This window comes from Amblyomma mixtum, chromosome 1 (genome assembly GCF_055824585.1).
Source record: "Amblyomma mixtum isolate Tamu chromosome 1, ASM5582458v1, whole genome shotgun sequence".
In the NCBI taxonomy this organism is placed as follows: Eukaryota; Metazoa; Arthropoda; class Arachnida; order Ixodida; family Ixodidae; genus Amblyomma; species Amblyomma mixtum.
Window position 1 is genome coordinate 295,484,538 of NC_143012.1, and position 16,435 is coordinate 295,500,972.

A 16,435-nucleotide genomic window follows, 5' to 3' on the forward strand; every position below is an offset into this window, starting at 1 on the left:
TCAAACCCAGTTTCGGTTTCAGTTTCCTGGTTTTCCTGCTTCGTAATTGTTTTTTTTTGTTATTTTGATCCAAGAAATATTATGCGATAATCAGCTCAAAATGTTCCTGAAATAGGGACTCGTACAACGGTGTTCATTATCAATTGTATCAATAACCATTTCAACGACAAAAATTGCTGACGCCTGCAGTGCCACCTACGGCGTCAGTGCGAAGCAACGTGGCGATTGGGCAGGTAAAATAACTGTAGAATTTAATAAACATCGTCGTCTGACGTACACGCCTGTCACTTTCCACCGTGCCCTCCACTTGCCTGTCACTTCAGCATCGAACTGCCTGCCGTCTTCTTCCCTCTTACTGCCCATTTAGAGTCAGAAGCATGGTGTCACGCAGTGGATTGCTATATATATATATATATATATATATATATATATATATATATATATATATATATATATATGAGAGGAGCCAACAGCCACAGAAAGCAAGGGGCACAGGGATTTTTAATTAATTTATTTATTTATTTTGTGGTGTTGATCAATTTATAATATTACTGAATATGTTATCGCTTCAAGCTAATTGATTAGAAAAGCAGAAGAAAAAACAACCACATGCCGCTGGTGGGATCCGAACCCACGACCTCCGAATTACGCGTCCGGTGCTCTACCACTGAGCTACGGCGACTGCTGTCAAACCTTCTGCTTTCGGGGGTATTTATGTTTACAAATAACCTAACTTGGGAGTGTTCACCAGCGCCACCCACGTTCTTAAGCGGCGGACGTAGAACGTCCTGAGTTACCGCTGATGTGACGTAGAACGTCATCGAACGGCGAGAGTGGAAGCTGTGTGAGAACCCTCTTATGCTTCCTAAGGCATCAAGGCTGCTATATATATATATATATATATATATATATATATATATATATATATATATATATATATATATATATATAAACAGACGACACATTTACGATCGGGTCAATTGTCTTCGTAAGCATCTCTGGAAGAGAGGATTTCGTCAAAGGTACACCGATATGGATTTTATTTTTGTGATGAAGTTTATTACTGGCTCATCCCGTATTGTAATCCCAGAAGGAGTATAAACACCTAATGTTTGTGGCATGTTTTCTTTCTATAACAATGTGGAAGACATTACTATGTATGAATCACTATGTTGTATTCGCCTATAACCGCTAAATAATTTATAATTTAACTTTTCTTTCATGTTGTTTCGGTTTCGGTGACGTCAACATGTGCTTATAGGTCACGTAAGGCATGAAAAACGGCAATATAATCGCTGCTTCGTCGTTTTAATTCACTTCAATGCTAAAACCAGCCTGCCTCAGGAGCCAGAATGACAACGAATGTGGAAGCAGCAATTATATTGCAGTTTTTTTCATGCCTCACGTGACCTATAAGCATATATTGACGTTACGATCATCATTTGGCTGTTTAAACCGAAACCGAAAGAGCACGAGAAAGAAATTTGATTATAAATTATTTAGCGTTAGTGGGAGAATACTTCGTGGTAATCCATGTAGGATAATGCCTTACGCATCATTACAAAGAAGAAAACACTCACCCCAAAAGTTAGGTGTCAGTACCCCTTTAACACGCTGCTATCGGGTACCGGCCGTTCCGTGTGTCGAGTCCATGGAGGAAAAAAACTGAGGGAGCGTGACGTCACGCGGCCACCGTTCGCAAGCCGAGTGTTTTGAAGTCTTTTTCTCCCTCAGTTTTTCGCTCTCCGAGGCAGTCCTTTATGTTTTGATTCTGGTATGTTTTAGTGCGCGCGTATGCGCGGGGCTAGACTTTACCGCACGCTATCACGTGGTGCGATCACGGGGGGACACACTCTCTTTTTTTTGCTATATCTTTACTTGTTTAGACTAGGCTTCAAGGTTGTCGCCGGATGCTCCCTCCCATGGAGGAAAAAAAAACTGAGGAGGGAGCGTCCGGCGACAACCTTGAAGCCTAGCCTTTACAAGTAAAGATATAGCAAAAAAAAAGAGAGTGTGTCCCCCCGTGATCGCACCACGTGATAGCGTGCGGTAAAGTCTAGCCCCGCGTAGATAAACTTCCTTGCTGTAGATGCCCGCGCCGCGGGTCGCGCATACGCGCGCACTAAAACATACCAGAACCAAAACAAAGAGGACAGACTCGGAGAGCGAAAAACTGAGGGAGAAAACGACTTCAAAACACTCGGCTTGCGAACGCTGGCCGCGTGACGTCACGCTCCCTCCTTAGTTTTTTTTCCTCCACGCTCCCTCCTCAGTTTTTTTTCCTCCATGGTCGAGTCTACGGATCGCCCCTCCCCCTCTTTCCGGCACACATATGCAGAGGCGCGCACAGACCTTTCCACTAGGGGCGGCAGAAGCTGATTAAATGGCTCCGCAAGATTGCGAAAAAACCCCCAAAAAACTACGGAAATTGAGCAATTTCTTTTTCATGGCTTCCTGTTCCATACTAGAGTGTTTATATACACGATCACCATCAGTACATGAATTGTGTGAAAATATATTGGCATTATTAAGGCAACATAAGTTGTTTAGAAACAATCTTCTCCAGACATTTCTTTCAGATAACTGCAAGAAATAGCACAAGAGAACAAATAAAGTGTGCACAATCAATAGGGCTTTCTTTGAGGGGTGTTTGCCGCGGCGTTCTTGAGTTGCATCAAGACAATCTCCTTGGTTGCATCTGACAACAATCGCGGGAAGCTCTTCCTCCTTTGTCACGGCAAAACATCGGTTAGCATAACTGTGTTTCACCTGTCTAGACCAGGGGTTCTCAAACTTTTTTGCTTGGAGGAACCCCAAAAGCCTTCAATAAGTTCCAGGAACCCCCCCCCCCCCTCTGCTTTCACTTACCAGCAATGTTGTCGAGTGCATTTTTGCAAAGAGAGAGTTGCAAAATTTAAATGTTTATTGCACAGATTAATACAAATACTAATGTGATGGGTGATACTGCTTCCCTTTTAAGAGCAAGTCAAAGCGTGGCTCAGTAGCACTCAGAGCCAGTCTCATATCAGCTGCCGGGTCAGGGCCGGTGAGGGTTCTCGCGGAACACAAGAAGACAGCCCGCGGAACCCCTGTGTTCCGCGGAACCCAGTTTGAGAACCCCTGGTCTAGACCATTTCCTATTTCGTACGTCAGGCATGCCGATATCATGTGCGTCCGACATGTTCAGAATTGTCTTGGAACGTCTTGCATGAAGCATTTTCTTCCTCCATGATTCCTCTCGCCTTCGGCCGCGGTTTTAGGTGGTGCGTGCTTTCGTATATCTCCTCTATTTTTCTAAGCCGAGCTTAGTTGTCTCTCAGCTTTCACTGCCTCTTCTCTGCAAGCCCATCTAGTTGTAGGCAACGACTTGCGCGTCTTAAGTCAAGTGGCAAACAATTTATTATTAAATCCGTTCGAAATCTGCATGACGCACTGCACAAGACTCTGTGAAGTTGTACGCAATCTGCAGGGCGCTGAAGAAGTCAAAGAGGACCTTGTTTTCTGCTCGAGATAAACAAACATCAAGGAGGTACTTCCGTTTTGAGGTGGCAGCCCCATGCTATAAAGGGTTGGCCGACGGCATGACTCATGTTGTCATATATTTCGTCGATTCCTGGCCTTGGTGCGGATGTCGATGAAATACATGAGAACACGAGTCATGCCATTGCGCACAGTTTTCTCGCTCCAGTTCCGCTGTACCACAGACAGCAAAGAAAGTCGCGCGCTTTGGGTATACGCGTGCTTAAATGGTCATAAGTCCAGCTTTCGAAGCCTATTTCTCAATAATGACATTCCTTTTTTCCATGGCTATATGCGAAGTCAGACACAGCAAGTAAACGTTACCACTTCAAATCCGAGCCCGGAACGTCGTGATGTGTCACATGCTGTCAGGGAACACACACGCATATTCAAAACAAGAAAAGGTCACCAAAAAATTATTCTGGCTGGTACAGCTCGAAACGAACGAAGGACAAAGGTAGAAGGCTACACAGACGAGCGCTGACTCGCATTATTTTTTTATGAGAAGTCGCATTTTATACTTCATAGCCATGTGGCCACCCACAATGAACTATTACCAAATTTCCCAGCTATCCATCCTTCTTCAGCAGAAAATTTGGTGCGCATATGAGGCTTGGCCGGAACGCTGACTCTTTACAGTTAAAAACAAACCACACGTTCAAAAATAGTCGCTGGGTGAATGATAAGAGAGAACACGTGCTTTCGTGCAGCTTTATTTAATAGACGAGAAGGCGGATTGATATGTCCGGCAAGAGTCGTTAAACAGCACGTGCAACTCTGGGTATCTGCCACAAGCAATGTTGTACAGTGCTTGGCAATCACGTGGCATACCAAAGCTGCACGTGCAGTCGCAGAGGTTAAAAAGACGTGACATCCATATCCTGAAATAAATAAAAAAACAATGACTGATGATACATAACTATGCATTTAGTTAGGTTTGAAACAAATGAAAAACTTCAATGCGTCAAAAGAATTTAGGGCACCTAACTTCTGATTCGATGCATAATGAACGAAGTTATCTCTCTTCTCACCCGTTTCTCGATAAATGTAAATGAAATTAACAAGGCGATGCTTGAAAAAGCAAATTAAATTAAAAGTCGAACAAATTAAAATGCTGTTCAGCTGCCCAACTAATGGTGCTAAGTGCTGTTAACATCGCTGTCAGCCACTGTGCCGTTAATAGTGCTATCATACTTGGCGAAAGGTGCAGCGACTGACGAAACAATAACGGTCGCACGACGTTCGGGCGCCAGACAGGAGGCTTCCAATCGAAAAATCTATATTTGCACACATAGTTGTGAACTGTTCATTGGCTTCAGGTGTACCACCCTGAACCTCGAACGCAACATTAGCCGTCTGCGTACCAGGGAAGCGGGCATTCTCAGTGACACGACAAAATGCCAGTGTCCAGACAGAACGCCCTCTACTTGGCCAGGTAGAACAGTAACTGACTTTTTTACAAGGTTTGCTGGCGTACTAGCGTGAATACTGCAATGTTTACGCAGCTGTTGTGTAATCATCGCGTGAAACAGGCCAAAAATTGTTACTGCTAAACTCACGCTGGATAAGTAACTTTTTTTCATATATACTTTAGGAGGAACAAACTTGGAGCTGGGAAACATGGTCAGTCACCAGTTATACGCCGCTGGCAATGGTACGCTTTTTCTCTAATGCCTTTCTGGGTCCTGCTTCAAGACCGACTCCATAGTAAGGGCTTAAAAAGAATTAAAGGGAAGAGACGAGGATTGTCTGTTTTTAACCCGTCTAGCCCAGTTTTAGTTCAATGAATTTTCATCTCTGAAGTGCGTGATGGCACGTTGCTGAACAAAGAACAGTGCACGTTTCGTCTCAGTTAGTCTCGTATAGCAGGCACTATATAATCTCAGATGACAGGTTCAGACCAGGTACGAATTGCGAAAGATGCACAGCACTACGAAAGCGCCCAAAGTATACTGAAATCTTCAGATGTAGTGGATTTCATATAGAGTGATAATTACGAGCTACCATCTACTGCTCTATAAACTGCTCTATAATATACTGATATACTGCTCTATAAACTTGAGGCATATGGATTAAGAAATTGCGTTGAGGTTCATGAAACGTATCTTTTATATGAAGCCTTTCTCAATGCGCATCTGTTGACCGTATGTTATGCAGCAAAATGACAGTTCTACAAGGTGTTCCCCAGGGATCCATCTTAGGGCCACTGCTCTTCCTGGTCTACATTAATGACGTATATATATAACGAGAGTACTTTGTTCTCCAGAATTAATCATGTATGCCGATGAGACAAATATTTCCTTTAAAGCACAGATGAATGAATCCCTGGAAAAAGCAGTTATTGCCTACCTTTCAAATCTATCTGCATGGTTGCGAATGAATCGTTTAGGACTGAACACTGGCTAAACTAAATGCATAATTTTTAAGCCAATAAATAAGAAAGATCCCTACGTCATGAACATAAAGTTTGAAACACATTCCTAAGTCAAGTTACTGAAAAGAAATTTCTGGAAATTTGGTTCACTGAGGATCTTTCAAGGACATGGCATTTTAGGAAGCTCTGCATAGATTTTTCACCAGTCGCTGGTAACTAATGTAAAATACAGCATTTATTACCAATACGATTTAAAACGAATTTATACTATTCTTTATTCTAAATAATAATAATAATAATAATAATAATAATAATAATAATAATAATAATAATAATAATAATAATAATAATAATAATAATAATAATAATAATAATAATAACATAGTAAACATTTTGAGAAAAAGTTCTTGTTTTTAATTTATGGTCGGGCCACAAGCTCATTCATTTATTAATTTAATTTACCTTCATATCCTTCATATGCGGTGGCCTCGGCCACCGCATGGACGTTTGCCCAAATCCCGCCAACCGCATGTGCAGGGGATGCGGAGACCGCGACCTCGACAAGGGACACCAGTGCTCGCCCAAGTGTAACCTGTGCGGCGGCGCTCACATGACGGCCGACAAGGCCTGCAAGGCAAGGTACAAGACTCCGTACGTGATTCGCAGGCGACGATGGGAACGCCAAATGCCCAACTGACACAGCAAGCTCATGCTGGAGATGCAAGAACTCAGACGCCAGCACGCCGTGGTGGCTCGCTAAGACGTCTATTAACATAGTAAATTTGCAGATTCTCAATCACTCTGTCAGCCTGGGCGCCAGTTTTGTAGTAAATGTGCACACTTTTGTGTATTGTGACGTAGTGATGACCAACAGTTTGAAAGCTGCGGTGCGCGGATTGTCGCCTTTCCGTTTCCTGCCGCGCGGTGGCGCTCGCCACGCTGTTTGCCCGACCAGCGTGGCCCTTCGCGTCTACGCCATCGTCGCCGCCGCCTGATTTGGAGCCATGGAGGAGCCAGCAGATATCAGCACGGAAGATATCAGCTCGCCTGTGCCAGTTGTTGGCAGTGACGCTTATCTTACAGTATACAAAAGCTTCAAGCAAGGGTGCTTAAAGCATCCCACCAAAAAGATGCTAGAGTTTACCAACATTGTAAACAAAGCAATCTCGATTTCTTTGAAAGAAGGTCCCGTTTTTGGGGACGTTTTTTGAGAGGTGTAGACGAGCTGGAATTGCAAAACGTTGCTCGGCTTGGATGTGCAGAGCATATGGCCACTTTTACGTGCCAAGTGCTGCATTTTGTCATAGTGACACGCATGCACTTCTATGCGAGAGACGTGAACCGTCGGCTGGAGAACAGAGAAAAGGTTATCATTGCAAATAAAAAAGCTCGCCTTCTGTAGCCATTCCCTCCGTGCTTGATGTCGTGTTCGTCGACCAAGCGACGCCAGGCCGCTCCATTAACACTTCCGACTTAGTGTGTCTGCATTTAATGCTTGTCTGTGTTCAACGAAATTAACATTCTAAAAATGAAAGTGCAGGACGCTGCTTTCGTCTGTGCGATCATTGCAAATAAAAAGGTCTTCTATAGGTTATTCGCTCCCTGCATCCAGCTCAGTGTGTCTGCATTTATACTTGTGTTCACTGAAATTGGCATTTTAAAGAATGTGCCAAATGCTGCTCGTTTGTGCGGTGCTTCGTTGATAATATAGCGCGGAATTTCGTGATTGATCTAGAAGCGGAACATCGCTAGTTTTAACCTTTCATTAATGTTTCGTGCTTTCTCCCGAAGAAATATTGATAGCTTTACTCCAACACACGCATATCATCAGCGCTAAACATCGCAAACGCGATGCGATAAAGCGCAATGCAAACGATTGTTTTTTTGCGAACTGGCATCAGTCTGCTCTTTATCTCAGCCTTACTAGCCAGGCGAAACATTTCTTTAACCATGAGACTGAAGTTTCAATGTGACAGCTCTAAAAGTACAGCAAATTTGAGTTCGACGTGTTCGTTCCCAATGTTATCGCGGATGACAACGGGCTGTCACAGCAACTGGCAAGCGCAAGCGCTCCGGCGGTTCCGGGCCGACATAGGGTGCCTCGATGCATCGAGGCACCCTAGGCCGACAGCGACAGCAGCGCCGCGTGGTGAGTGGAAGCGGACGGGGGCCGCTTTCTCGGGCGCGGCCCGGGGGAGCTTGCAAACTGAAAGGGATCTAAAAACGTTGGTGATGACGGCAGTCGGGCAGTCAGGAAGACAGCCAAAGGCTTTCGAAGTAAACCCTTTATTGGGCTGACCTGCGCCTGCAACGAAGGAACAACTGGACAATGGCGATAGAAACAAATGTGCTCGGCGGTCTTCGAAGAACAGAATCACAGCCGCTCTCGGCCGCGCTCAGTTTAAAGCTGGCGAATAACTTTAGGGATAAGACGCCAATAGTTACAACAATCACGAGCAGCGTAGAAGCAGTTAGGCATGGCTGCGTTCATTCGAAGTAAATCTGGTTTCATCTCGTGTCACGAAAGAAGTGATAAAGCCGTGTGCCGGCGGCTTTGAGTATGGACAAAAAAGTGTTGCAAAGCTTCGCGCGAATGCGAATAATTGTACTTAGTTTCTTCTTCGTTTAATCATGCGAATTTCCACTCTGCTAAAACTGGTAGTTTTAGTCAAAGCATTACATACAAACAGTTGTTGTGGTAGATGTTAAGTGGAAGGGTTTGGTTTGTTTTGGTTTGGTTTATGGGGTTTCACGCCCCAAAGCGACTCAGGCTATGAGAGACGCCGTAGTGAAGGGCTCCTGGTTTGGATGAGAAATACTTGCTGTTGGGCCAGTTGGTTCATAATAAATTGAATGGCGCAAGGAAACGAACCCAGGGAGATAGAGAAAGAGCGCCTACTACCTACTGAGTTTACTGTGGGAAACACCACCTCTTATATATATATACGTGCCAGTACATTATCATTATCAGTACATTATCAGAGCTAGAATAAGCCAACAGAAAAAAAAGAAAAGTGTGCAGAATCGAGATAATATTTATATATTATCAAATTTATAGAGAGCGAGCACAAACGGACACTAAAAAACAATAAAAGGGGGAACATGCCTTATCACTGCAGAGATTGTGAAGATTACGAACCTGAGCTGGAAGAGGCAAAGTTTGTCGACAAAGGCAGAGAGCGAGTTGAAAGGGAAGTAATCGAGGCATTTCACACGGAGAAAGGTGGGCCCACGTGAATAAGGACTTCGTCGGTTAAACTCAACGGCCGGGAACTGGATTTTTTATATGTTCATGTGCAGATATTGTTATTCGGGCGTGTTATCGTGTTTCAGATTTTTATTTTCATACCTTGTTCTGGGAGCAGTAATGCACTGGCGTTTGTGCAAAACGTGATCTTAATTCTGTATATTTTCCTTTTTTTAAGATGTCTTGTTCTGGCTCTGATAATGTACTGGTAATAATAATGTACTGGCGTATATAAAAGGTGACATTTTCCACAACACTCAGTTGGTAGCAGGCGCTCATTCTATCTTTGTCTTGTGTTCGTTCCCTTGCGCCATTCAATTTATTATTGGATCAGGAACTGGTCGGCTAGAGAAGGGTTTAAGGTGGAGATTATAGAATTTGTCCTAAATATTGTTGCGGGAAAGAATATATTTACAAATATTTACAAATAGAAAAGAACACCTGCGAGCGGCACCGAGAACAGAGTCCGAACTTCGTTGTCGTCTTCTACTCTTCCCACGCTCTTGGTCGTCGTCGTCGTCTACCCGCTTCAGGACCCCCGGCTGCTGAAACGCCGTCTCGGCGTTAGGGCGGCGACGTATGAGCGTCGTGATAAGGTTTAAGGCGACAGACGTGGACGATGTCGGTGGTGGCGCCAGAGGACGATGGCGAGGTTTCAAGGGGAGCAATTTCATAGTTCACGTCGGTAACACGGCGCACGACACGGTAAGGGCCACGGTAGTGCGAAAGGAGCTTCTCGGAGAGACCGACGCTGCGAGTGGGCGTCCAGAGAAGGACGAGTGATCCTGGGGTAAATTCGACGGCCTGGTGACGACGGTCGTAGGCTGACTTTTGGGAAACTTGAGAGGCTTGGAGCCTACTACGTGCTATTTGGCGCGCCCGCGTGGCCTGGGAGATGGCGTCCCGAGCGTAAGCAGTGGTGGGGGCTGAAGAAGGCGGCATGAGTGTGTCCAAAGGCAAGGCGGGATGCCTACCAAACAAAAGGTAGAAAGGAGAATAGCCTGTTCTGTCATGAAGGGAAGAGTTATATGCAAATGTCACATAAGGCAAGGCTGCGTCCCAATCTCGGTGGTCTGGCGATACGTACATGGCTAACATGTCGGTGAGCGTGCGGTTGAACCTTTCCGTAAGCCCATTGGTTTGTGGGTGGTAAGCTGTCGCGAGCTGGTGCTGCGTGTCACACGAACGAAGAATGTCGTGAACTACTCTGGATAGAAAATAACGACCGCGGTCGGTGAGCAGTTGACGAGGGGCGCCGTGGTGAAGGATGACGTCTTGCAGAAGAAAATCGGCGACATCGGTAGCGCAGCTGGACGGCAAAGCACGCCTGATGGCGTACCGAGTCGTATAATCAGTTGCGACAGCGATCCACTTGTTGCCGGAGAGGGACGTCGGAAAAGGGCCAAGAAGGTCGAGGCCAACACGGTGAAAAGGTTCCGAAGGTATGTCGATGGGTTGCAGAAGACCGGCAGGCAAAGTGGAGGGCCTTTTCCGACGTTGACACAGGTCGCAAGCGGCCACGTAACGCTTGACGGAACGATAGAGACCAGGCCAAAAGAAGCGATGCCGCACCCGAGCGTACGTGCGGGACACGCCAAGGTGACCGGCTGTCGGCAGATCGTGCAGTTCTTCAAGGACAGAAGAGCATAGACGTTGGGGTATCACGAGCAGGAGCGGAGGGCCATCGGAGCGTAGGTTTCGGCGATACAAAATGCCGTTCTGGAGCACATAAAGGTTCAGAGACGGAGGTCGGTTTGCAGAACGGATGCCATCAAAGATAGGTCGTAAAGATGAGTCGTGGCGCTGTTCGTTGGCAATATCGGCAAGATCAGAGATAGCTAAGAGGCAGGGCAGGGTCTCAGCGTCCTCTAGGTCAGGTGGTTCCACAGGGTATCGGGATAAACAGTCAGCGTCCTGGTGATGGCGCCCTGACTTGTACACGACGGAGTATGAGTATTCTTGGAGGCGCAATGCCCAGCGACCAAGGCGACCGGTGGGATCTTTTAGTGAAGACAGCCAACATAGAGCGTGGTGATCAGTGACAACAGCGAATGAACGGCCGAACAGGTAGGGTCTGAATTTAGCTACTGCCCAGACAAGGGCAAGACTCTCGCGCTCAGTAATGGTGTAATTTTGCTCTGCGGCTGAAAGTAGGCGGCTGGCATAAGCGATGACTCGATCTTGACCCTGTTGACGTTGGGCTAGGACGGCGCCGATGCCATATCCGGAGGCGTCGGTGCGAACCTCTGTGGGAGACGACGGGTCAAAATGTGCTAAGATGGGCGGAGTGGTCAGCAAATGGACGAGGGATGAAAATGAGTTCTCTTGAGCAGGGCCCCAGGTAAAGGGGGTGTCGTTCTTCAGAAGATCGGTGAGGGGACGAGCGATGCCGGCGAAATCTTTGATAAAACGGCGAAAATACGAGAGGGCCAGCACATCTTGAATGTACGACAAATAGGACTCCGTAGATGTTTGAGCTCGGGAGGCGAGGTCCTTCTTAGCGGCAAGTGTTCGGCCGAGCGGCCGTCCAAACAATTCGCGGAGTTTCTCTTTGCACACGTCCCAGCTGGTTAGATGGTCTTCGTGGGTCTCATACCAGACCCGGGCGGTGTCTTTTAGATAGAATATTACATTTGCGAGCATAAGGGTCGGATCCCAGCGGTTGTAGGTACTCACTCGCTCGTACATGTTGATGTACATGTAGAAAAGAACACCTGCGAGCGGCACCGAGAACAGTCCGAACTTCGTTGTCGTCTTCTACTCTTCCCACGCTCTTGGTCGTCGTCGTCGTCTACCCGCTTCAATATTTACAAGAGCGAAGATCCGCAAGTGAGAGCGCGGGAGTAAAGGGAAGTAAGCAGGCTCTGCATATGCGGCAAAGCTTAAACAGATTCCGAGACCCGCAGGTCCCTATAGCTGGGGTAATGTACTTCATTAGTACTGTCCATTCAGTGGGACAATCGTGCAGTCTTTGGAAACCGCGCACCACAGAAGGCGTCAGCTGTTTCGGTGGCGAGGGATAGTTTTCAGGTAGCGATGAATGGTCGGCTTGAAGGAAGCGTCCCCACTTTAGGAAAGTCGTTGTGTTGCGTTCGCAGTGGCCAGTTTGAAAAACAGTTCCCACTACTTGCCGCCACCGTTCTCAGAAGTGGGCAGCCTTTTTTTTCCCACTGGCACAGGCCGGCTGGTCTAGAGGCGCGCTATTGTGTGCGCCCAGCCGAAGCTGCCTGTCGGCTAGGTGGGAACGTAGCCCTCATACACGCAACGCAGGGAAGAGATCCTTTCGTCGCCGGCGCCAACATAGCTCAGGCTGGAGGTTGGACCCCGATCATAACACCATTAGCCGTACGGCTACGCTTGGATGGATGCGAATGAGTAGTTACTCCCTTATTCTTACTCCCCATTGGGGGCGTTATACGTTTTGCAAGGAGAGGATCGTCAAATCACTAGCGGAAAGTGAGAATTAGACGAACTGTTCGCGTTCTTCGTAACCGCTTCTGCAACCATGTTGAGTACCACGCCGGAAATTGACGCGAAATAACAGCTGGAGCTTTTCAAGGTTCCCGAAACCTATTTGAGGCATTTGGGATTCATCACAAAATGAACGCCTTGGCATCGGGAGAAGGAGTTGTCGAAACGCCTCCTCTCCAAACTGTAGGAAACCTTTTCACCGGCTTGCACCAGACTAGGCTCAGGTGCACATGACAGTCCAGCGAACAATATGGCAGCATCCAGCGAGCTCTCATAGCAAGCCAGAATCCTTTCCCCGTCGGTGGCGGGACTTGGACAGGGATACCAAGTATGCGTCATGAGTAGGGCCCGGAAATTTAGGCATTCGCCTAAACATGCCTATAAATGCCTAAACGGGGGATTTTTTCACTTGGCTGCCTTTTTTTCATTTTTTAGGAAATACTACCTATTTAACCGCACTTTCTGCCTCTAAATGCCTAAATCCGGCACTTCGGTCCTCGGTGCCGTTTTTCAATTCTGAGAGATTTGTCTGTGTATGGTGAAAGGCGCGCGCCGATGCACGCACAAAAGGCGCGGGTCTCGCCGAATTTTTTTCTCTAATTGTAACTTGAACGCAGTGTAACGAAGTGTTTATCTCGAAGTGTAGCAAGAGGCGAGTTTGGAAAGAGACCTGGAACACATTAGTGCAAACTTTTTAACATTGACGGAAAGGATGACAAAGTTAGAAAAGGCTGGACTCTCAATAGATGAATCGTTGAAGGTAGTGGCAGAAGTACCAGCAGCACTTTGGGGACTGCAAGGAAAGGGCGCTACTGCTTGTACGAAGATGCAACAATTGGTAAAAAAATAGATGCCTAGAAACAATATCCCAAATCAGAGACTTTCTACGCGGAGACGATACGGCCACATCACCTGAAGGCCTAAGCCTTTATCAACTCTCATGTCTTAGGTTCGCTCCACTAAGTTCATGTGATGTCAACAGAAGCCTTTTAAAGTACAAAGCTATGCTTAGCGAAAACCGAATGAGCTTCAAGTTCGAAAACCTGAGAATGCGCTTCATTGCTTCAGTTGAGGACTGCGTACGCTCCGTGCTTGACTTACAAATCTTGTACTTATGAATAAAGAGTATTATCCAAAGCGCCTATTTTTGCTTTATAGCGCATATTTCAATATTTTTTAGAGCCTAGATGCCTGTCTATTTCGGGGTTCTTTAGTGCCTAAATTTCCGGGCCCTAGTCATGAGGCATGTGGTCAGAAAATTCACGGTTCACGTGCCTCTCCCAAACTATATTCATATGCGTCGGTGTGCGAAGTGATGGGGCTTAATTGGAGAGACATAGGAGAGGCCTTTGAACGGCAGTGGTCGTAGTCAGGCTGCTGCTGATGATGAAATATGGTCAAAAACTGGCGGCGTCCGTAGCGAGCTCTTACCCTCCTTGAAGTCGACCTCGGTCCGCAGCGCTCCCCCTTAAAAGGGGAGCCACATTCGTCACCTGCGGCAAGGATTCGACAACGCGTGAAATGTCCTTCATGAGCTGTCTGTATTACAAACACAGTCAAAGAAATCTGCGAATAACTTTTTTGTCGGCAGGCTGCGGGAACTTCGCGACTGCAGCTGCCTGCTGTGGCTCAGTGCACGCTTCGTTTTTTTTTTTTTTTTAAACAACGTGGCCCAAGAACAACAGCTCTTCTAAGATTTAGCAATACTTCTCTCTCCGTCCCTTGTGCCGCATCAGTTCAAGTTCGCGTCGCGTCACGTTTCTTTTTCCCTTTTGAACCTCCATGTAGTTCTTGTGTTGCGGCGTTTGGTTGTTGGAATGCGGGTCTCCGTCGTTAGATTGCTGTTGCATACGTGCAAACACAGCACTGCCGCTATAACTGTTTTTGCACCTCGGAGCTTCCTTCTGTCTGCTCAGAAAAAAAACATGTGTAACAGGAGTGACAGTTGAATGTGAACGCTGGCCGCACAACTATTGTTGTTACTTAAGCGTGTGGTGTGAGTGTTGTAACGGGTATTGCCGTATCGGAGAAGACGAAAATAGCCAAGAGCTCACTTAAAATATTGTTGTGCAGATGAGGATTAGCGATTCGCTATTCGAAATCCGACGTATAATGAACAACAGTAGTCGTGGAGCTTTTAGAAAACGGGGAATAACGGCATTTCTGCTTTATTTAGCACGTGGGAGAAGCGGCGTTGTCCGTCTTGCGAGAGCTATTAAATAAGACCTTCAAAGCGGGTTGTCTGCCGCATGCCGTTTTATAAAGTGCTTGACCATCCGACGGAATACCACTGTGCGCGATTGGAGAGGTTAGAAAGACTTGGTATTCGTGCCCAGAAATCAATGAACAACAGCTGCTCTTATGAAGCATGACAGTTAGTTTGGGTTTAAAATACATGTAGTGTCATACCTAACTACGAATAAACTATGAGCGATGAACGTTCAAGTCTAAGGCAGTGCTCATTAAGAGAAAAACAGCAATACTGGATATCACCGACGCCTTTTCTCACCTGCACCTAGTATACCCCGCTGCCGCTGCAGAGGCGGCGTTAGCTCACTTCTTGCTAACTTACCCTGGACTTCAGGCGGCACGCAAGTGACCCATCGGCAGTCAGGGGTACCACCCCAGCCGACCACCAGACACACGAATGTGGGCCCATGGGCCCCAACTCCGGGCCTTGTTGGCATTTATAGCCGACACAGGCTTGCATATATACTCATGACTATGTTATGCCGAAGGGCACATTTGCGCAAATAAAAAAAAATAATGGTCGGATAGACCTAAAGGCAAAACGTGTATTCCATACGTTGCCGCTGAATATATCTCCTGTAGAATGCATTTAGTTACGCGAGATTGCAAAGAGGCTTGCAGGTAATGCACCCGAAGCACGGTGGATGCCATAGAAAACTGAGTGATGAGGGATTTTAGGGAAAGGGGGAGCGTGAAAGGATGAGGAGGAAGGAACCACGCCATGACGGGGAGCCGGAGACACAAAAGCAGTGTTTTTGGCGAGCCGTGAACATAGGGGCTCTAAACGGGCAGTTTTGCTGGCACCAACTCATCTTAATTGGCACCTTAAAGTAAAGTAATGCAAGTTTCAGTAGCGATTTAGAAATTTCATCTTTATGCAGCTATGATGCGAAAATTTATGAAGACACCAATTACGATCACTCAAATGTGTTTCTTCTATTCTATAACAAACCGTTGTAAATTTTCCTCATCCTGGGCCCGCCTCTGCCTCGGCGACCATTTTCCGAGCCCCAAAAGCATGACGTCACTCCCGGTCAAAGCTACCCCTTGGGTTCATTCCGCAGTAGTTGCCAACGCCACAGATTGGGCGCCAACTGTGAGATTCCTGCATCAGGGATCTCTAAACCGTTCTCTAAACACTTTAAACCAATCACTTTGATACATATCTAAAGACTTTGAACCAATCAAACAAAATTTATTTAATAAATATTTTATACAAAAGTGCAGAGGCGATAATTCGACGTGAGGCGACAGATCTGCGTTAGCAGTAATTGTTGTTCATTTCGATCTTTAATTGACCGTCTTCGTTTTGAAGTTTTGAATTCTATTGCACCGTCGCTGTTTCGTTCCAGTGCTGCGTGGGTGGAGGCATCTGGAGGCTGGATGCAAGTGGATGGGGGGTGGGCAGAGCCTTTTGCAGGGTGGAGGTGGTTAAATGGTGGCGGATAAAGCTGCTGTAGTGTGGAGGTGGGTTGGTTGGTGGTGGGCAGCGGCGGCATCACACAACAGATGAGTAGGTTTTGCCAAAGAGGAGAGTAGTAATGCTAACGCATTCAAAACATCAAGAAACAAGA